At 40.4% G+C, this 22,217-nt stretch overlaps 1 long non-coding RNA gene across 2 annotated transcripts in view; it reads right to left on the bottom strand.

Moving 5' to 3' along the window:
* Positions 1-1,640: 1,640 nt before the first annotated feature.
* The window catches only part of LOC141497984 (uncharacterized), a 92,689-nt gene continuing 72,112 nt past the window's right edge, over positions 1,641-22,217 (bottom strand). For both annotated transcript variants that reach the window (XR_012471509.1, XR_012471508.1), the window contains one exon: positions 1,641-1,716. This is a non-coding gene — a long non-coding RNA (uncharacterized LOC141497984). The remainder of the gene's footprint in view (positions 1,717-22,217) is intronic.

Raw genomic sequence — 22,217 nt, 5'->3', positions numbered from 1 at the left:
AAAGCAACTTTCTTAGGTACACTCTATTACACATTTAGAGCTAAAGGAACCTTAGAGGTCATAGAGTTCAACTCCCTCATTTTATACATGAGGAAACTGAGGTGGAGGGGGGAAGTGACTTGCTCAGGTTTATACAAATAGTAAATATCTGAGGCCAAATTTGAATTCACATCTGATTCCAGGTTCACTTTTCTATCCACTGGGATAGCTTTCCTCAAATATCTGAAACACTCACTTGGCAAGGGGATTTATCTTATTCTGCTTCATCCCCAAGGAAGAATCAGGTATGGAAGTCAAAAAGAAGAAAAATTCAGTTTGAGGACTTCCTGGTAATGGGACCTGTCCAGCAGGCAAGTTGGTACTTGCTTTTTTTAAAAAAAAAAACTTTTTGCAAGGCATTGGGATTAAGTGACTTGCCCAAGGTCCCACAGCTAAGTTTTAAGTGTCTCAGGTTGGATTTGAACTCAGATCCTCCTGATTCCAGGGTCAGTGCTATATCCACTGTGTCATCTAGCTGCTCCCAAGGTGGTACTTTCAAAGTAGAGAGCTCTCTGTCCCTGAAGGTCAATCAAAGGCTAGGGGACTAACTAGGTTAGTTTGGATATGTCATAGAGGGGGTTCTTGCTCAGGTATGGCTTCAGCTAGATGACCACTGAGGTCTCTTTCAGTATTGAGATTCTGGGCAGCTTAGGTGGCACAGTGAAGAGAAAGAACACTGTCCTTGCATCCAGGAGGATGGGAGTTGGAATGCAGATACTTGACATTTCTTAGCTGTGTGACCTTGGGCAAGTTATTTAACTGATGGCCTCCCATCCAGGGCCATCTCCAGTCTTCCTGATTCATATTTAGCCACTGGATCCAGATAGCTCTGGAGGAGAAAGTGAGGCTGGTAAGTGAGCACAGCCTGCCCTCACTCAAACCCAGTCCATGTGTTTGTCATGACATCATCTCCCTGATGTCGGGGTCTTCTTTGAGAATGAAGGACAAACATTGTAATACATTAGTGGATTCTAATGACAAAACATATAACCCTCCAGGAAATGTGCTTACTTTTTTTTTCCAATTCAGTTCAATTCAATTCAATTAACAACCAGATCTGTCATGTAATATCTTTGTAACCTTAGAGAAATCCTTTAACACCTCTCTGCTTCAATTCTGTATATTTAAAATAAAGGAGTTGGACTTGATGTTATCTGAGGATCTTTCAGGGTCCAGTCTTATGACTTTATTTATGCCTCTTCCTGGAAGAATAGAAGTCACACTAGATCTGAGTCCTGGGATGGGGGACTGTCCTCAAGTGAAGTCCAAAAGGAAACCTATAAAAACTCTGACCCAGGGCGGCTAGGTGGGGCAGTGGATAAAGCACCGGCCCTCTAGTCAGGAGTACCTGGGTTCAAATCCGGGCTCAGACACTTAATAATTACCTAGCTGTGTGGCCTTGGGCAAGCCACTTAACCCCATTGCCTAGCAAAAGCCTAAAAACAAACAAACAAAAAAAGCTCTGAGCCATCACATTGTCAAGAATAGATCTACTTCTGGGATTCCAGGGAAGGTTGGTGTCAATGAATTCCCAAGTCTTAACACAGCCTCATGAACAGGTCTATGGTTTTCAATAAAAGATCCCAGAGAAATGCTTTTTTGACTCACCTTTGCAGTTCTAGCCTTTAATTTTTCCACAAACTTTGGACTTATAAAGAAGTTTTCATACTTGGTATCCTGAAAAGAAAATAAGATGCATAAGCAAATGTCTTGGTCATGATGAAGGAAGGAAGGAAGGAAGGAAGTGAATGAGTCAATGAATGAGGCAGAGAAAGGGTTTTAAAACTGGTTAATTCAACTTCAATGAGTTAAGTTTGTATGAGTATCCCCTACCATCAGTAATGGTTCAGCTTTAGGCATTGAGGAGTCAAAGATGGAAAAACAAGAATGCTTCTGCCCCCAAAGAGCATCCATTCCACAAAAAGATATAATATGCACACAGATAAAAAACACAAAATAATTTTTAGGAAGTTTAGAGCACTGAGGATTTATGGGATCAGAAAAGGTCTGATGTAGGTACTATTACTGAACTGACTCTTCTTCCCTTCCTTTCCTGCTTCTCTTTTCCCTTCTTTCTCTTTCCCCCCTTTCATCCTCCTTTCCCTTCTCCCTCCTTCCCTCCTGCCCTTTCTTCCCTTCCGTAACCTCCTTTCTCTGTTCCAATTAATTCCTTTTTCCTTTTTCTTTCCCTTTCCCTTTTCTTTCCATTACTTTCCCTTCTCCTTTCCCCCTCCCCTTCCCCTTTTCCCCTTCCCCTTCCCCCCTTTTATTTTTCCTTTACTTCCCATTTACTTTCCCTTTCCCTTCAATTTTCCTTTCCATTTCCTTTTCCCTTTCCTCTCATTTTCCTTTTCCTTCCTTTCCTTTCCCTTTCCTTCCTTCCATTTTCCTTTTCCCCTCCTTTCCCCCTCCTTTCCCCTCCCTTCCTCCCTCCTTCCTTCCTCCAACCCTCCCTTCCTTCCTTCCTCCCTCCCTCCCTCCCTTTCCTTCCTCCAGCCCTCCCTCCTTCCTCCCTCCCTCCTCCCTCCCTTCCTCCCTCCCTCCTTCCCTCCTTTCTTCCTTCCTCCTTCCTTCTTCCCTTCCTTCATTCCCTCCTTCCTTCCTCCACGCACCCCCATTTCCCTTCATCTTGTTCTCTCCCTCTTCTTTTTTCTCTTTCCCTCTACACCTCCACCCTTCTTCATCACCCTCTCCCTCCCCTCTAATTCTTGGTACTGGCCCATTCCCCACCCCTTCCCCCTCCCCTTCATAGCCATACATTTCCTCACTGATGTCCTTTGCACTGCTTCTACAATTCCCCATGTGTGATGTTTCAGCCAAGCAACTAAATCTTTATTAAATTCCATTTTGTAAATGGAAAAACAATGGCCTGGCCAACAGATGAGAATTTGTCAGCGGCACCGTCACTTTCCATAGATTTTTCCCCCCTAGTATTTCATACAAAAACCACTTACCTCATACTTTAATATTTAAAAAAAATTGGGGGCACTTTCTAGAATAAAATTAATATGGAAATTAATTCCCTCTGGATGTATTCAGTCTGATGCAAACATCAGGGGAACAGCTGGGACCCTTCCCTGAGTGCTATGCTGCTCAATCTGAGAATGCAGAGCACTTGGAAGGAGTTCATAGAAGACGAGCAAAAATGATTAGACAATTTCAGATGTATTGTGTGGAAATGGAAAGAAGCTTAGCCATTCAGCACTACTGGGAGGGAGGGAGGGAGGGAAGGAGAGAGGGAGACAAGGGGAGACACATAAAAAGAGTGTACAGATAAACTATGGGTCTGAATCAAGGTAAAAGAATTACAGAGAGCAGCAATAAAGCGAGCTGTTTTTCTGAGGTTCTATGATCCCAGAGTACTTGGGGTAAATTGTCTTTTTCATTCTTATCATAGTTTTCAAGGTAGCATTGTGGTTTGCCATAGGTTAAGAGGAATGTCAGATATCACCTAGTCCTATATACACTCAAGTTATGAAAACCTATTTGGATTATTCACCCAAGAGGTCATCCAGTTCCAGCTTCAAGACTTCCAGAGATGGAGAAGCAACGATTTAAAACTGGAAGGGACCTTGGATTTAGTCCAATTCAGTCATTTTACAGGTGAGCCAACAGAGGTCCATTACCCAAAGTCACACAGGGAGACAGTGGCAGAGCTGTAATCTCAGTCCAGCTCCTCTGATAACAAATTCTATATTCTTTTAACAATAATAATCCTAACTAATTTGATCATATCTAATAGTTTAAGGTATGCAAAGAACTGTGTATACATTATCTCATTAGATCCTCACAACGATGCTGGGAGATAAAAAGCATTAGATATCATTCCCATTTTATAGATGAGGAAACTGAGGCAGAAGGAGATTAAATGACTTGTCCAGTAAAGCTAGTTATATGTTTGAGGCTGAATTTGAACTCAGGTCTTCCTGGTGATGCAGAGTGCTCTCTGCCTTGTCATGCAGTATGTGCCAATTACTGTGTAAGACATTGTGTATACCAAGAAAAAAGAGAAAACAACTCCAGTCCTCCAGATAATTATATGCTGTCACCAATCGATAAGCATTTATTAAGTCCCACTGTAGGCCAGACAAGCTTCAAGGAGTCCAAAGACAGAAACAAAAAGCTGAGACTTTCTAGCAGTTCAAACTCTACCAGAGTTCTCTTTCCTCTCCTCGGCCCAGTTCCAAATTATCTTCTATTTGCTTTGTATATGGCTTGTGCGTATATATGCCCCAATAGAATGAAAACATTTTGTAGGCAAAATGATTCATTTGGGGTTTTGAATCCTTAATATCTACCACACAGTAAAGTCTTAATAAGTGCCTATTGATTTACGAAGGCGGCACCCATCATTTGGAGGCAGCTTTAATTTTTAGCTGTGTTTACCTTTTGCCGAGCTGGAGGCAATCCTCCTCTGGTGCAATTTCTACTCTAACCTGGTGGCAGCTTTCCAAAGCATTTTCTTCATCACTAGATTCCCAAGAAGATATGAACATGCGGGACTGAGAGCCCCATAAAGTAGTTGAGGCTGTGGTTATGTGTTTGAGGCTAAATTTGAACTTAAGTCTTCCTGGTGACCCAGGAATGACTCTGTAGAACTCAATGACCAACTCTTCCCTTTCAGCTCTTTACCTTTTATCCTTTCCCTTTTTGAAACCCAAATCACTCTTCCTTCCTAGGACTCTCAAGTAGCTAGAATATTAAGACAAAGAGAAGGAAAGTAACCCCTCCATAGGATGCCAATAGGGGCTTTATCTAGGATCAGACTTCAAGTGGTAATTGCTTCAGATGCAACAAGATAGAGAGTGAAAACTGGATTGACCAATTAATTTTCCTTCCCTTTTCATCATCTAGCTACTTGGTGATTCTTAAAAGGGTTATTATGTCAAGGTCTATGGATACAACACTCTCTCCCTTTTTTATGAGTGCAACAAGAAAATCACAGAAGAGAGTGTGGTGGGATTGGGGGAACTTGGACTGAAGCTACTCCATAGTTTATAAATGTACACTCTTATTTGTTCGGTTTCACTTTAGTGAATGCAATTCAGCTGATGAAGCGACTCCAGATATCTCAGAGGAGAAAAAGAAATATCTGGGAACTAAGTGGAAATGGGGGGGGTAATCTGAAAAAAGGACTTAGGAGTTATTGTCAAACTATTTTTACCCTTAAGACTTTAGAAAGAAACCTGCTAAAGGACCAGAAGGGATGTTTAGAGGATGGGGGACATGTGTGATTATTGAAGCTCTCCATCAAGTTTAGACCACCACCTGGTGGCATGCTCAGATATAGCCTGTTGGATTTGCAAAGTTTAATTGTTCCTGTGAGTGGGGCCTGGGGGTCTGTGAAATACCAAAATCTTTCTTCTTGCAAGTTCAATCTATTCTATCCTAATTATGCCCTCTGGATCAATGGAACAAATCTTGTTCACATGGCAGTCCGTCACATAATGTATAATTGCCAATATGTGTATACCTTACTAAGACTTTTCTTCTCCAGGATAAATAGCCCGAGTTATCCCAAATGATTCCTTTCTTCATTCTTTTTGTCTCCAATGAGTATTTATTAAGTGACTTCTGTATTATGTGCTAAAGAAAGGCAAAAATGTACTCTGTCCATGTCCATATATATATATATATATATATATATATATATATATATATATACAGAATATAGAATAAATACATAAATACAAAGTAACATAGGCAGGGAAACAGTAGGAATGGGGGACTGATGGAGGAGATCAGGAAAAGTTCCACCTGGAAGCAATTAGCCATCATTCATTTATTAGGTACTGATGAAGCACTGTATTAGCCTCTAGTGATGCAAAAACGATTCTTATAGTCCCAAGAGTTTGGCACTTGAGTTGATTATAAAGGAAGCTAAAGAGTCTAAGGCATGGGAAGGACAAGACAGGGCAATCTAGGAATGAAAGCTAGCCAGTTCAAAGGCACAGTGAGGGGCAGCCAAGAAGACCACTTTGGATTGTGGGTCTGTAAAGGGGAATAATGTATAGCAAGTTGGAGATGTAGGTTTGGGATGTTCTTTAAATAGCAAACAGCAGTCTGCATCATGGGAGGAAAGAGAGAAAAATGACCTAGGCATTTTGAACTTCTGAAAATCACTTTGTCAGCTATGGCCACCAGCCTCTCCCTGGTACCCAAATCCTTCCAATATCACTGTTCTTTTAGGTTGCCGTATGGCTGTGAATCATGGAAGACTATAACCTCTGGAGAAGGAGGAAATGCAGAACAAGGTTACTATAGTCATCTGGTCAATAGAATGGTGGCTGAGTGGAGAGAAGACAAGTGCAAGAGATGTGGAAGCAGAGACAACAGATATAGGCAACTGATGGAACATATTGAGGTGAGAGAGAGAGTTAAGAGTCAAGGATGACGAGGCTATGAACTGGAGGCTTGGAGGCACTCAGGAGAAAAATTGGTGTTTTAAAGACAGGTAAATATAGGCAAGATGTTCAGATAGAAACTTCAAAATCTGCCGGTTTATAGGATATAGGGGGATGATGGAGAGTTAAGAGTCAGAAATGACATTGAGGGTGTGAATCTTGGAGACTGGAAGGATGGTTTGTGCATTCAATAGAAATGGTGATGTTTGGAAGAGAATAAAAATTAGTCAGGGACTGGGAAAATGCATCCAGGTGGGCATGCAATAAATTGTGGATGTGAGTAAATTAGCCTTTTGTGTGAGATGGGGTCTTTGGGCTAGTCAACATTTCTGATGCTCAGTCCTCTCTGACTTTCTCTTAATGGTGAGAGGTCATGGGCTAGCTACACTTTATCTTTCCTCATAAAACAAGAAGCTTACTGCTCCTCAGGGCCTGGGCACCATTTATTCCTTTCTGTAAAGGGCTGCTTCAAATTTCAGCTTAGAGAAAAGAAAACATCCTTTGAATTTCACCTGCCATAATGCACTGGGAGGAAGGCTAAGCTCCTTCCTGATGCCAGTGGGGAATGGCGCCATGTGTTCCCATTTTCATATCCTTAGGATGCTGGCCGTGGCATCCTAGCTCAGGTGAGGAGCAGATGAGGGGCTTAGAAGGCAGCCTCTCTCCTGGCAAAGGTGCTCCTCTCAGCTCAGGTGTTGGTTTCTCTGGCTGGAATATGGGCAAGTATCTAAGCAGACATCAGAGAGCATCTACCAAGCTCTCTGGGGGTGGGGTTCTGCCTGGTGATCATGCCTGGGGTATGTCTAGCCCAACCCAGACAAAACCTTTTGCCTTGGCCAAATGAACCAGCGGGAAGGCGTAACTCACAACATCTCACTAGGCAGAACCAATTTCCAGTTCAGCTGGTTTGGGCTGTGTTTGAGTTGGCAATTTGGAGAAGGGAAGCTTGCTATCTCATTACCACTGTCCTCAGCGAGGAAACAAATAAAACTTGTTGGTGAAAATCTGTGTCTTTGGAAAAACCTGCTGATTACAACTTCCCTCGCAAAACTAAATAGATTTTTGCTTCAAAATAGCTCCATGATACTTAGAGGGCTCCAGTGTGAAGCAAGATTGATGTCAGATAAACAGCATGGTGCAGAATATGTCTGCAGACGTTAGTCGTTTATTTTCAGGCAGCCGCTCCAGGGTTTCTTACTAGTTCCCAACACAAAATTTTCAGTTCTGGGGTCACAGCTGAGCTTCTGCAGGGGTGTTCCTGTTTAGGGGTCTGAAGTCCAAAGAACCTTGCAGATAGTGGGGAGGGGATGGTCAAAGGACCTTTGTTTCTCTAAGATCTTTGGAACCTGGCAAGATGCAAAGTCTCCCCTCTGTCCCTTTTCTGGTGCCAGTATCCTCCCAGATGAAGGTTGCTCAAAGCACATAGTGCCTGTAAATATCACTTCTCTGGGGGTATAGATAATGGTCATTTAGTGGAATGGTTGAAATGTCACTTTGCATAGAGCACCAGTCTGGAGTCATAAAGACTTATCTTCCTGAGTTCAAAACTGGCTTCTGATACTTCCTAGCTATGTGACCCTGGATAAGTCACTTCACCCAGTTTGCCTCAGTTTCCTCACTTGTAAAATGAACTGGAGAAGAAAATGACAGACCATTTCAGTATCTTTGCCAAGAAAACACCAAATGAGGTCATGAAGAGTCAGATAGGAATGAAAAATGACTAAACAAATCACAATTGTTGTCGTGAGGACTAAATGTAGAGTCCATTTTTTTTGTCTGGCACATTAAGTGGATTCTCCATAAATGGGTATTCGCTTCCCTTTCCCTTCCTCTTTCTAATGAAATGTTAAATAAATGAATTATTGTGATTATAATTTAGGTTCCTAGGACAGAGATATTTGTCCTGAGCTGGCCATAGCCTTAAACCTGGGTCCTGGGCCAGGATATCTAGAACACTTTTCCTGCTATGGAACTTTACTCTAAACTAGAGAGGAAGATGGGAAGGCACTTAATATTTATTTTCAAGTATGTCAAGGGTTGGGTCCAGAGAACTAAGGATTAGCTTTGCCCTGTTTGGTCCCAGAGGGCAGAACCAGAACAATGGGTAGAAGTGAAACAGAAACAAGATTTAAGCTTGATGATATTGAAAGGAGAAATCATACTCAAAGGCCAAGAACTACCATCCCCACAAGTCCTGTTTCCTATCAAATCAGGCTGGGGGTGAGATGGTTCTGGAAAAAGCAAGTGAGGAGGATGACTTTTCACAAATAACCCTCACTGTAATAAACATCATGTGCAAGCCATACTGCCTTTAACCTGATGGGCTCTTAGAACATGAAGGACAACTACGATGATGATGATGATGATGATGATGATGATGATGATGATGATGATGATGATATCATGAAACACTTCCTGCCAATTTGAGTTGTCCAGTAGTTGGAATGGGTTGCTTCCAGAGGTAGTGAGTTGGCCCTCACCAGAGACTGCATAGTCAATCATAAGACTATTGGAAGAGGGATTTTTGTTCAGATATGGATTGACCATGATGTGTCTGGGATTCTGTCAAGAGCACATGCTAGATTTACTTAGCTTACTTTGTGGTTGACCAAGAAAGCCTACAGGATCCATGATGGTCAGCAGTGGAAACTATTTGCTTCAAATAAATTATTTAAAACCTAATGAAGGGAAATAAAGATTAAAATGCCTGATGGACCAATATAACATGTAGAGGATCAGTGGTTTCATTGTTTAAGACAAGGAGAGGTCACATACTAGATCCCAGATAGAATGTGGGAAGGGTCCTCAGAAGCTCTCTGGGCCAAATGTCTCAATTTACAGATGAAAAAAGTAAGAGCCATGGAGGGCAAGTGACTTGTTTGGTTATATATAACTGAGAATCAGTTCCTGTCCTCAAGGAACTTACACTCTAATGATAACTGACCAGCATCTATTGCTAGAAACTCTAGGATCATGTCAAACTGCATTTTTTATAGATCACCAGATTTTTCCAAGCCTCAAATGATATGATAAAAATCAACCAAAAATATGATCCAAGAGAAGATTGAGTTCATTAAAGGAATGGAGCCCTGTTTACTTAATAGACAAGGAAACTGAGCCCCAAAGAAGAAGACTAGAATCCTGATTTCCTGATCCATTAAGCAAATATTAGCTTTCTAACCTGATCCTGAGTCTTGGTTAGGAAATGTTGCCAAATATTGTCTGGAGAAGAATTAAGGCCCCTGCCATCAGCTCATGATGACCAATAGCCTCAAAGAGGAACATGATGCTCCAATATTCCAGCAGGTGGAGCTGGATACCCTTCTCCTGTTTCAGGTCCAGGACTGGAAGTTCAATAGGGGAAAGCATTTGGGTGGACTGATGGGTTTGACTGGAATGAAGATGGGATGGTTGACTGAATCCCAAAGCAGCCATCAGCCATGTGATTGAGCCAGAGCAAATGAACCGTAGGCTCAGTTAAAAAAAAGAACAACAAAGAAACAAGGCAACACACACAAATCCAATAAATCTAATGAATGAATCTAGCCAGGTTTCTTAAAATACTGGGGCTGAGAGGTCCAGGCTACAACTTGTCATTGTTGGTGGCTGGCTCCTGCCTCTAAATCAGAATGCTGGGTAGAGATCCTGGTCAGCATCCTGATCTCACCTTTGGGAAAGAGCGTTAAGGGTGAATGTAGGGTCAAGGTTAAGGAGATTACTTTTCTCCATTTGGAACATTTATTGGCAAATAATGCAGGATGAGTCCTGATGGATAATTTGTAACTTATTTTGTTAAAATAGCCTTTAAAAATGTAACGTATATATATATATATATATATATATATATATATATATATATATATATATAATGTCTAGAGCAGTAGAAATGAAAGTGTATGTATATGCACATATATATATGGTATAGTATATGGTAAATAGCATTTTGTAGAGAATATAGAAAAGCATAGGATAGCAAATTTATGGTATAGTATCAGTATATATATTGTTACAGTAACTATAAATTATAGTTAAATATAATATTTGTATAGGTTTTATAACATAGTAGAATAATGGTATCATATCTAGAATAGTATGATCATGATGATCATGATGATTGTCCTTTGTTCTCAAAGAACATCCATCAGGGAGGTGATGCCATGATATGCAAGTGAATCGGATTTGAATGTGGGGTGCTGTGCTAAGTCAACAGCCTCACTTTCTCCTCTGGATCCATCAGGGTTCAGTGGTCAGAAATGAATCAGGATGACTGGAGATGACCCTGAATGTGAGTCAATCAATTGCTAGACAGCTAAGTGCCTTGCCCAGTCATTCAGCTAATTGGTATCTGAGATGGATGTATAAAGTATAGCATAGCATGGTTTCTAGAACAGATCAGTATAGTATAGTATAGAATCATATCTAGAATAGTATGCTACAATTTAGTCTAGTATACAACAGTTTAGTATAATGACTAGAATAGGATCATATAAAATAGTGTCTAGAACAGTACAGTATCAGTCATGTCCAACTCTCCATGACTCCCTGAACCAGAGCATATCAATGCTGTCCATACCTCTTGGCAAAGATACTGGGGTGGTTCACCTTTACCTTCTCCAGTGGATTAAGACAAACAGAGGTGAAGTGATCTGTCCAGTATCACACAGCTAGTAACCCACTCTTGCTCCCTCTGCTCCCTACCCTGAGACACAAAGCCTAGTTGCATCCAATTGTCTGTCTCTCCTAAACCACTTTTCTTCCAAACTTCCTTAATTCTGTTGAAGGTGCCTCCATCTTTACAGTCACCTGGGTTTATAACATTGGAAAACATCTTGTGCTCTCCCCCCCTCTTCAGCTGATGTATCTCCGAAGTTCTAAATTTTGATTTTCTCTCTCCTATTTATTTTGAATCGGTCTCCTGATTTCCACTTATATGGTTACCATTCTAACTATTTCATTTCTAACTTCAGACTGTTGCAATAATCTCCTAATTGGTCTCCCTGTTTCAAGTCTCTTCTCATTCCAGGTCATCTATTTCTCAAGTAACAGTGATTTTCTTAAAGTACATGCTTCACCATCTCACTTGTCCCCCCTATACTCATAAACTCCCTATTACTTCTGGCATCAAATAGAAAGGCCTCCATTTGGCACCTAAAGTAGTAATAACCCAGTCCCTTCCTACCTTTCTAGTCTTTCTATCCTTTCCTCAACATCATACTCTAGGATGGCCCTGCTTGATGTCCTAATACATAACAATTCAAGCCTCTTATGTTCCCCTTCCTCACCTCCAGCTCTTAGGAACTTTGTCTTTGTTCCGGACTCGGCTCCAACATCACATTCAGCAGACCGCCTTTCCCTTTTGCCCTCCCTCTAGAACCTTCTCTTCTCATGGTATCTGCCATCTTCTTTGCTTATAGCTTGTATATTCCTCTTTTTTTAGGCAATTAGAAAATTAGAAAATAAACTCTTTTCAGAAAGTCCCCTGATTAGAAGTCAGGAGAAGGGAGGAAAACCATTCAAATTATAAAGTATTTCTAGAATAATAGATTGAATTTAGCCTGAAGGAGACAAAAATTTCAAGATTCTGCATTTTGTTTTTGTTCTCTTCATGTCAAGGAGAATTCAGTCTGCATTTATGAGTCACAAAAGGTGCTTGGGATGTCAGTGTTTCATAAAATTTAGTTTAAGGATAGCCCTAAGAGAACAGCCAAAGCCAGTTTTCAATTCAATGAGACAAACATTTATTAAATGTCTAAAATGTGTAAGGCATTGTGCTAGGGGGTGGGGATGGTTCCTGTCCTCCCGGAGCTTACTATATTCTATTGGATGATACTCATGCATTTATGCACACACATGTCCATTCATACATATTTATATTACACAAATGCACATGCCACATACACATGTGCCACACATGCACATACACACATGTACCATGTATACATACTGTGGCTTGAGCTTATGAGGGAGATTTAGAAAGAACTTAAGGCCTGAAAAGGTTGTTCCTTATGCATAAATAAAGACAAGGAGATTGGAGGAGAAGAGAGAATACTAACAGTATGTGAGGGGCCAGGGGATGGATCAGAAGTGACATCAGAGCTCCCTCCTCATCTCCTCCTTTTTGATCCCTAGTTTTTTTCAAAGTTCTGTTCAAGGGGAGCAGCTAGGTGGCACAGTATATAGAGTACCAGCCTTGGAGTCAGGAGGACCTAAGTTCAAATCCAGCTCAGACACTTAGTAATTGCCTAGTTGTATGACCTTGGGCAGGTCACTTAACCACATTGCCTTAAAATATATATATATATATATATATATATATATATATATATATATATATATATATATATATATACATATACATATATATATATATGTATATGTATATATATATATATATGTTCTGTTCAAGGGCTACCATCTCTATGGTGAAGTAGACTGGCTCTAAATCTTTAGGGGGTCACTTCTACCTGTGTGACCTTGACACAATCAATAATCTTTTCCATTAAGATACACAGCTAAAAATGATGAGCCCATTTTACAGAAATGGCAACTGTTACATTGAGAAATTGAGTTTTTAAAGTCTCACACTGTGCTAATGAAGTTCCTTGAAGGTGACCAAGTGTTTATTATAATGAAAAAATTTCACATCGCTCAATTCTCACATTTTGCTAATGAAGTTTCTTGAAGGTGACACCAAGTATTCATTAAAATAAAATTTTCACACCTCTGAGCCTCAGTTCCCTCCTTTGTCAAATTAGAGGGTTTGTCTGTCTACTTCTAAACATCTAGGTGTATATTGAGCTTGAGTTAGGAAGACTTGAGTTCAAATACAGATTAAGATATTTATCAGCCCCTCGCCTTGGGCAAATCATTTACCTTCTTCAGTTTCCTCAGTTGTGAGATGATCTCCATAGCATCTATCTCCGGGTTGTTGTGAGGATGTTTCTAAAATGCTTAGCCTCCCCCCATATAGTAAATGCCCAATAAACCCCTATTCATTTGCTAGTTTATTGACCAATTTCCAGGTTTTTTTTCTTTTTTGCAAGGCAATGGGGTTAAGTGGCTTGCCCAAGGCCACACAGCTAGGTCATTATTAAGTGTCTGATGTCAGATTTGAACTCAGGTACTCTTGACTCCAAGGCCAGTGCTCTATACACTGCGCCACCTAGCCACCCCTGAATTTCCAGGTTTGAGATCAATTTTTTGGCTTTCAGAGTGTCTCCTGGATAATTGAAATTCTTCAAATTGTTTCTAACTCCTCTCTATTCCTCTGTTTCAGGAATGTATAATAAATAGTCAACATCTCCCTAGTCCTTTTTTTAAAAAAATATTTTCTTCTTTTGTCATTATTGGCCATGATGCTTTAAATGATAAAGTCTTAAATGAAATACTGATATAAAAGTACCATTTGAAATTTTGGTAATCTTTCCCATGAAGATATATCGCGAATATTAGGAGCCCATTTTACAGAAGTAGCCAGTTGATACATCGAGAAATTGAGTTTTTAAAGTTTCACATTATGCTAATGAAGTTCCTTGAAGGTGACCAAGAATTCATTATAATTCATCTTTCTCTTGCTTTAGTCAAGGGTAGCCAGATTCTGTGAGGATCCTGTGACCTCTGACTTCTGGCACAGGCACTCCCAGGAGTTGAGGGGAAGATTCATAATGTGTTAAGGGATACAGTTTGGGACACAGGATCAGCATTACTATTGGGTGTCTACTGACTTTGGGCTATTCCCCTGCCCCAGACTCTAACCAGGCACACAGCACAGTGGAATCCAGATAGACCAACAAGAAAACCCAAAGGACCCAGGACTTCCTTCCCTGGCTAACTAGTCAATTCAGTACAAAGGCCAGTGATTGGGACAGAGACACAGGAGCCTGAGTTTTATCAGCTTCTAAAACCTGACTATAGATAGTCTCACAGAATGGACCCCCCATTGGGGTTACTGACAGGAGCTGGCCCTTTTCTTATCAACACCTCATATACCCTACCTTTCTAAGGTAGTTACCATCTTTGACAAGTTGGCCAATGGCATCTGGGTGCATCCTTGTTCCAAGCACTGACATATAGGGTTGGATCAGATGATGATATGTGTCTGTGTGTGTGTGTGTGTGTGTGTGTGTGTGTGTGTGTGTGTGTGTGTGTTCAGTTCCTTTGACAGTATTAGCCTTCCCAGAGTCATATTTTTTAAATGTGACTTTTAGAGAAATATAGAGGAATCCAATTACATTGAAATACATCTATCAAAATATATTTATAAAAGCATTCCTAGACCTCCTAATCTAAGGATCCTTCCACAATCATTCAATGAAATAACAAGCATTTAATGAACGCCTTCTATATAGCATTAACGATGCCCATTTATATAGCGCTTTAAGATTTATGAGACCCTTTGAAAATATCTCATTTGGTCCTCACATGAACAACCCTGGGAGGTAGATGTTATAATTATCCTTACTTTAAAGGCAAGGAAACTGAGGAAAGCAGAGTGGCTTGCACATAGTCACACAGCCGTTAAGTGTTTGAAGTCATCTATGAACTCAGAGCTTCCTGACTTTAGGCTAAGCACTGTGATTCCACAATACCTTCTAGGTCTCAGGCACTATGGGAAAATCAAAACAAAAGAAATTGGGGAAGAAAAGAAAGATACACAAACACATATATACTGTATATATAGAAACATGTATACATACACATACTTACACATACATTAATATCTGTATAAAATGTAAAAGTCAACATATACATATAGCTATATACATATTAAATATAAGTAAAATACACATTTTATATATGGGCATATACACCTATCTCCTTGTTTCTCTATCTCTATCTCTATCTCATCTAATCATCTCTATCTCTATCTCTATCTCTTTCTCTTTCTCTGTCTCTGTAATATCTGTATAAAATGTAAAAGTCCACATATACATATAGCTATATACATATTTAAATGTAAGTAAAATATACATTTTATATATGGGCATATACACCTATCTCCTTGTTTCTCTATCTCTATCTCTGTCTCTGTCTCTGTCTCTATCTCTAATCATCTCTATCTCTATCTCTGTCTCTATCTCTGTCTGTGTCTCTGTCTCTATATCTAATCATCTCTATCTCTATCTCTCTGTCTCTGCCTCTGTCTCTGTCTGTCTCTGTCTCTGTCTCTATCTCTATAATATGTGTATTTGTAGCCTATTTATTTGAACTTACATACAAATAGAATAGATCAACTTAAATGGGAAAAGATCTTGTTTAGAATGCAAAATTTGAGCTTAACTGGGTTAAGAGGCAGGTCCTTCTAGGTATGGTGGCCATCCAGTGTGAAGCCTTGAGTTTTGGGAGTGAGAACAGAGATATTATTGGTTCAATTCAGAGACTAGAACGGGTGTAATGTCCTTGGAAATCCGAGAGAAGGGGGCAGTTTGAGGGGAAAGCTATGGAGCTTATTTTGGATATAGTGAGTATGAGATGTAGCCAGCACATACAACTGAAGTTGAGTTGTGATTCAAGGTTGACTGGGGCTGGAAATATGGATTTTGGAATCGTGAGCATAGAGAGGATAATGACACCCATGGAAACTGATGAAATCACCTAGAAAGAAGGAGGGTGGAGAGGAAGATGAATAGGGGGCTAAGAACAGAGCTCAGCTATGGTTCTATGATTTTCTACTTCAAATAACATTTATTAAGCTTCTACCATTTCCTAGACATTATAGATACAAAAAGAGGCAAAAGACAATTCCTATCTAATGGGGAAGACAACATGCAAACAAATCTATAAAGGACAAATAGGAAATAATTAACAGAGGGAAGGCACTGGAATGAAGATGGGTTGGAGAAAGCTTCCTGTTGAAGGTGAAATTTTAGTTAGGACTTAAAAAGGAATCCCAGGTCCATAGTCTGAGCAGAGTAGGGAGAATATTCCAGCTGAGAGAATGCCCAGAGTTAAAAGATGGAGGGTATTGTGTGTGGAACAGCCAAGATGCCAATGTCACTGGATATGTTGATTCTTATCCTTCATTCTTGAAGGCAACCACAACATCAGGGGAGGTGTTGCCATGGTACAAGCACATACAATGGATTTGAGTGAGGTGGTGCATGCTAAGCCACAAGCCTCACTTTGTCCTTCAGAATCATCTGGTTCCAGTAGCCAGATATGAATCAGAATGACTGGACATGGTCCTGGATGGGAGGCAATCAGGGTTAAATGGCTTGCCCAAGGTCACACAGTGAGTGGCAAGTGTCTGAGGTTGGATTTGCACTCCCATTCTTCTGAATCCAAGGCCAGGGCTCTATCCACTGTGCATCCCAATTGTCACTGGATAGAACAGGTCAGGAAATAAGGTATAAGAAGACTGGAAAGGTGGAAGGGGGTTAGGTGAAGAAGGGCTTTGAATGCCAAACAGAGCATTATGTATTTGATCCTGGAGGTGATTGCAGGGGTGCAGGGATTTATTTAGTAGGGAGTTTACATGACTTGGCTTATGCTTTAGGAAACATATTGTCCTGCCCTGTCCCTTCTGGAAGAGGGTCATTTATTACTCTGTTGGGAACTGGGAGAACAGATGAAGTTCCTGAATTCTGACACAAGTCTGCTACCTTAGCATATCCTAGGATCCTCACAACACTGGGGAAATGGGCAGGCATCACCTGCTTCCCAGAAGCACTGTGTAAAGACTTGCAAGAACATTCCAAAGCTGAGTTTTGCCCCTCGTATCTTAGCTAGACCTGTCTGAGTCAGGACTGCAGAGGGAGGTACTTGGAAAGCCAGGAAAGATGACAAAAGAAGAGAAATGAATTCCTGGCTGAGTCTCTTTCATCTGGGAGCTTGGTGCTCTATGAAAAGATGAAATAAGGTACTGAGGCCAGTTCTGGAGAGAGGGAAATGAGATGCACAAAGTAGGTCTCCAGACCTTTGATAGAAATAAGGGAGCAGAGGCAGGTTCTGGTCCACAGGCAAACCTTTCTATGAGTGGGACTCAGAAATAGTCTGGGGGACAAAGAAAGACAAAGGGGGCAGGAACCTTTGTTCTGGGGGTAGCTCCCCCCACCTCTCTCCTCTCTCTCTCGTTCTCTTTCCCTTCTCCCTTCTCTCTCTTTCAATCCTCTCTCTCATCATTCATTCATTCATTCATTCATTCATTCATTTCTTGCTGTTGCTCACACTGGAGACTCCCTTTCTTGTTCTTCCCCTTTGCCTTGGCTGTACCTCTGCTTGGAACACCCTCCTTCATCCAAGCAAAGGGTCAAGATCCCTGGGTGAGGATGTTGTGAGGAGCACTCTTCTTCAGGCACAGGTAGATGATTGATGTCTTAATGGCCCAACTTGGAGTGGGCTCTTCAAAACTAACATCTTTTCATAGCTAGTAGTACACCTGTGACTGGGAGGGTTCAGGAAGTTATTGGCAAAGCCCAAGAAACTTCAGAAATTTCACAAACTTTCTTGGGAGGACTTTCCTTTGGGTAGGAAGATTGCTGACTTTGAAGTCAGGAAACCTGAGTTCAAATATCAAACTCTAATTCTGACACTTATTAGCTGAGTAGCGTTCTGTACAACACAGCTCCTCTCTTGGAGACGATATAACAACTTACATTTATAGGCTGCTTTTGCAAAGCCCTTTACAAATACTATCTCACTTAGTCCTTACAAAAATTCTGTGATTTAGGGCTATTGTTATCCCTATTTTTGAAGATAGGGAAACTGAGGCTGAAAAAGAAGTGATTTGCTCAGCCATAGACCCTATAAATGTTTTTGACATGATTTGAATTCAAGAACAATGGTCTATCCATTATTTCACAAATTTGAGTATCAGAGCACTCAGATAAGTCATACAGTGGATAAAATGTTGATCTTAGATTCAGGAAGACCTGAGTTTAAATTCTGTCTAAAATATTTATTATGTGGCTCCTGGCAAGTCACTTAGCCTCTGTTTGCCTCAGTTTCCTCAATTGTGACATAGAGGTCATAATAACATTCATCTCCCAATGAGGAACAATGAGTTATTTAGTGGTTCTTAACTTAAGGGGCATTAATTTTAACTGTTTCAATATAACTGGTTTCCTATATATTATATTGTATGTTTTGAAAATTATTCTGAGCAGGGTCCACAGGTTTCACCAAATTGCCAGAGGAATTCATGACTTCTAAAAAACTTAAGAACCCTCGATCTATTAAAAAAATCTATCTCACTCTGTACAATCCACTGCTGCTATTATAATTACATATGTGAGGCAGGATTTGAAATCAGGTTTTCCTGATTACAACCTCTTTTAATCATCTATCTATCTATCTATCTATCTATCTATCTATCTATCTATCTATCTATCTATCCATCCACCCACCCATCTCTATCCATCTATGTATCTTTTTATCTATATTTGCATGTATGTATGTATCTGTCTATCCATGTATCTATCTATATCTAGGAATCTCTCTCTCTCTCTTCATATATATATATATATATAATATATATAAATCTATTTATGTAATCTATATATCAATGTCTATATATCTATGTATCTCTTTCCATCCATCCATCTAACTGTGTATCCATCCATCCATCTGTCCTTTCTAATCTTAGATCTATTGATCTCTATCTACCTTTGTATCATCTACCTACCTATTTACCTACCTGCCTACTTATCTATCTTTCTATCCATCCACCCATCCACCCATCCATCTCTATCCATCTATGTACCTGTTTATGCATAAATGTATGTATCTATAAATGTATCTATCTATCATCTATCTATCTATCTATCTATCTATCTATCTATCTATCTATCTATCTTCTATCTAGGAATTTATCTAGGAATCTATCTAATCTATGTATCTATCTATCTATGTATCTATATATCTATGGATCTATCTGTCCATCTCTCCATCTAACTTTGAAATCAGGTTTTCCTGACTACAACCCCTTTTTGTCATCTATATATCTATCTATCCATTCATCCACCCATCTATCTCTATCCATCTATGTATCTTTGTATCTATGTATGCATGTATGTATCTGTTCTTTCTATCTGCCTAATCTTACATCTATCTTTCTTTCTCTTTCTTTCTATCTATCTGACTATCTATATCTACCAACTACACAATAATTATCAGAAAAATGACTTGCACATTTGCAAGTTCTGTAACCATGGGGACTATTTCTCCCTTGTGGGGTTTGTGGGCCTCCTTAGTTCTATGTTTGCCAACACATCAGAAACCTCTGACTCCCTTGGGGCTTCCGTGCTTGCTATCCCCTGGTTCCTTAAGAACTCCAGTAGGATCTGGCCTCTGCTGCCATCAGCACTGGGACAGCTTCCAGCCTCCCACCTGCAGGTGATATCTCTATTTACACTTCATAGACTTTGCTTGCTTTTCTATTTGCTGATTTCATTTACACTATGCTTAGGCAACTTGCCAAGGCCTTTTAGGATATACTCCCCTCCGTGTTTCTCGGTATATGCCCATGGATAATATTTTTGTCTTGATTTATGCTCTCAGCGCCTTCCTCCTCGCAAAGCCCAACCTGCACATCTGCTGGGGCCCTGCAATACTTAAATAAGAGTATTCCCAGATAAGGCACCCTCAACATAGAAAAGCAGAGAGCATTTTGTGGATGACGCAATCCTACATCCCTCCCCAAATCCAAATACTATGAATGAAGAGCTGGAACTTCTATAGGGTTTTATACTTCATGTCTTTGCCTATTATTAGCTGTGTGGAAGTCATTGTTCTCTTTATGGAACTTAGTTTTCCTGTTTGTGAGGCAGCTGGTGCTGTAGTGGATAGTTTTGTTAGAAAGACTTGAGTTTAAACCGCCCTCAGACATTGATTAGCTTTGTGACCCTGGTCAAGTCACCTGATTTCTCTTTGTCTAACTTTCCTCAAACATAAAACAGAGATAATAAATAATAATAATAACACCATTTAAGTTCCAGCTGTGAGGATCAGATAAGATATTTGCTATGTTCTAAGGTTCCTCCCAATTCTGACATTTCCTGTTCAAAGGCCCCTCCCAGCTCTGATAGCCCATGTTCTAAAACCCTCCCAACCCTGACATCCTCTGTCCTGAGACTCTCTGACACAGCTCAGAGATTTCCTTGAATATTCAGGTCATACAATCAGAGAATCTCAGGACCAGCAAGGACCTCAGAAGTCCATCTAATCCTAACCTTCCCTGAATAAGAATCTTCCCCCTCCACTACCCCACTGCCACTCCAACCTCTAAGACAAATGGTCATGTAGACTTTACTTCACGTGAACCCTAGTGATGCATAATGCTGATCAAGTCACTTTTCGGGCAACTCTAATGGTGAAGACAATTTTATTCATGACATGTATCCTGAACTAGGTGTTTTTGCAAATTCCACCTATTGCTTCTAATGCTTCCTCTCTGGTTCAATCAGAATAAATTCAGTTGCTTTTCCCCATAGAATGACCTCTCCGGGACTTAGCACCAGCTCCCATGATACCCTAAGTCTTCTCCTCTCTAGGCTAAACACCTACAACTTCTTCAGCTCACTCGGAGAGCTTAGTCTCAAGGTTCTTTGCTATTTTCATCACCCCCTATGGCTGTTTTCTAGCTTAACAAGATTGGAAGTCCATGCAGGGTGTGTGCTGAAGTAGGCTTTATTTAGCTGACTGGAGGAGGGCAAATTGGCAATCATAAATTTTAGCTTGGTTTATCTAGACATGAGAATGGTGGAGAAAATTTTAAATCAGAACAAACATCCATTCTATGCACATTTTTTAAAAGAAGAGAGCTGGTTGTTAAATATTTGTTGAAACAAAGGTTTATTTTTGGAGGAAGAGGAGTGAAGTAAATGATAGTGAAAAATCCTCAGTTTGTTTTTATTTGGGGTGGGTAAATAAAGTCAAAATGTGGCTTTGCAGGCTAGTTTGGAGAAAAGTGAGGGAGAGGTCTTAAGAATCTCTTTGGTCTGGATTTCCTTAATGGGTGGGCATGGCTACCTTCTCTTTGATATCTGTACAGAAGAATGATTTTCTTTCTATTTGAAGAATACTGCATCCTTGCATTTTATAGAGAAGAAAATTGATGCAGGAGGATTAATTATTTGTGGTCACAATGGACATTTTTTTTTTAGATTTTTTCAAGGCAAACAGGGTTAAGTGGCTTGCCCAAGGCCACACAGCTAGGTAATTATTAAGTGACTGAGACCAGATTTGAACCCAGGTACTCCTGACTCCAGGACCGGTGCTTTATTCACTACCCCACCTAGCCACCCCACACAATGGACATTTTTTTCACAGCAGCAGATTTAGAAGTGGGATGGATCTCCTCTGGAGTTAGAGGGTTATAACCTATCATTGGGCAGTTTCAAGCAGAAGCTAGAGGAGAGTATGCCAATATTATTGGACCAGGGATTGATTCCTTTCCTTCCTTCCTTTCCTCTCTTCCTTCCCTTGCTCCCTTCCCTTCCCTCCCTCCTTCCCTTTCCTTCCTCCCTTCCTTTCCTTTCTCTCTTCCCTTCCTTTCTCTCTACTCTTCCCCTTCCTTCCTTCCTTCCTTCCTTCCTTCCTTCCTTCCTTCCTTCCTTCCTTCCTTCCTTCCTTCCTCCCTCCCTCCCCCTCCTTCCCTCCCTTCCTTCCTCCCTCCCTCCTTTCCTTCTTCCTTCCTTTTTCTTCTTTTTCCTTTCCTTCCATTTACCTTCCTCCCTTCTTTCCTTCTTCCTCTCTTCTTCCCTTTTTCTTTTTCCTTCCTTTTATTTTCCTTCCTTTCCCCCTCCTTCCCCTCTTCCATTCTTCCATCCTTCCTTC

Source organism: Macrotis lagotis, chromosome X, assembly GCF_037893015.1.
Source record: "Macrotis lagotis isolate mMagLag1 chromosome X, bilby.v1.9.chrom.fasta, whole genome shotgun sequence".
Taxonomy (NCBI): Eukaryota; Metazoa; Chordata; class Mammalia; order Peramelemorphia; family Peramelidae; genus Macrotis; species Macrotis lagotis.
This window is presented reverse-complemented; position numbering and strand designations above follow the sequence as displayed.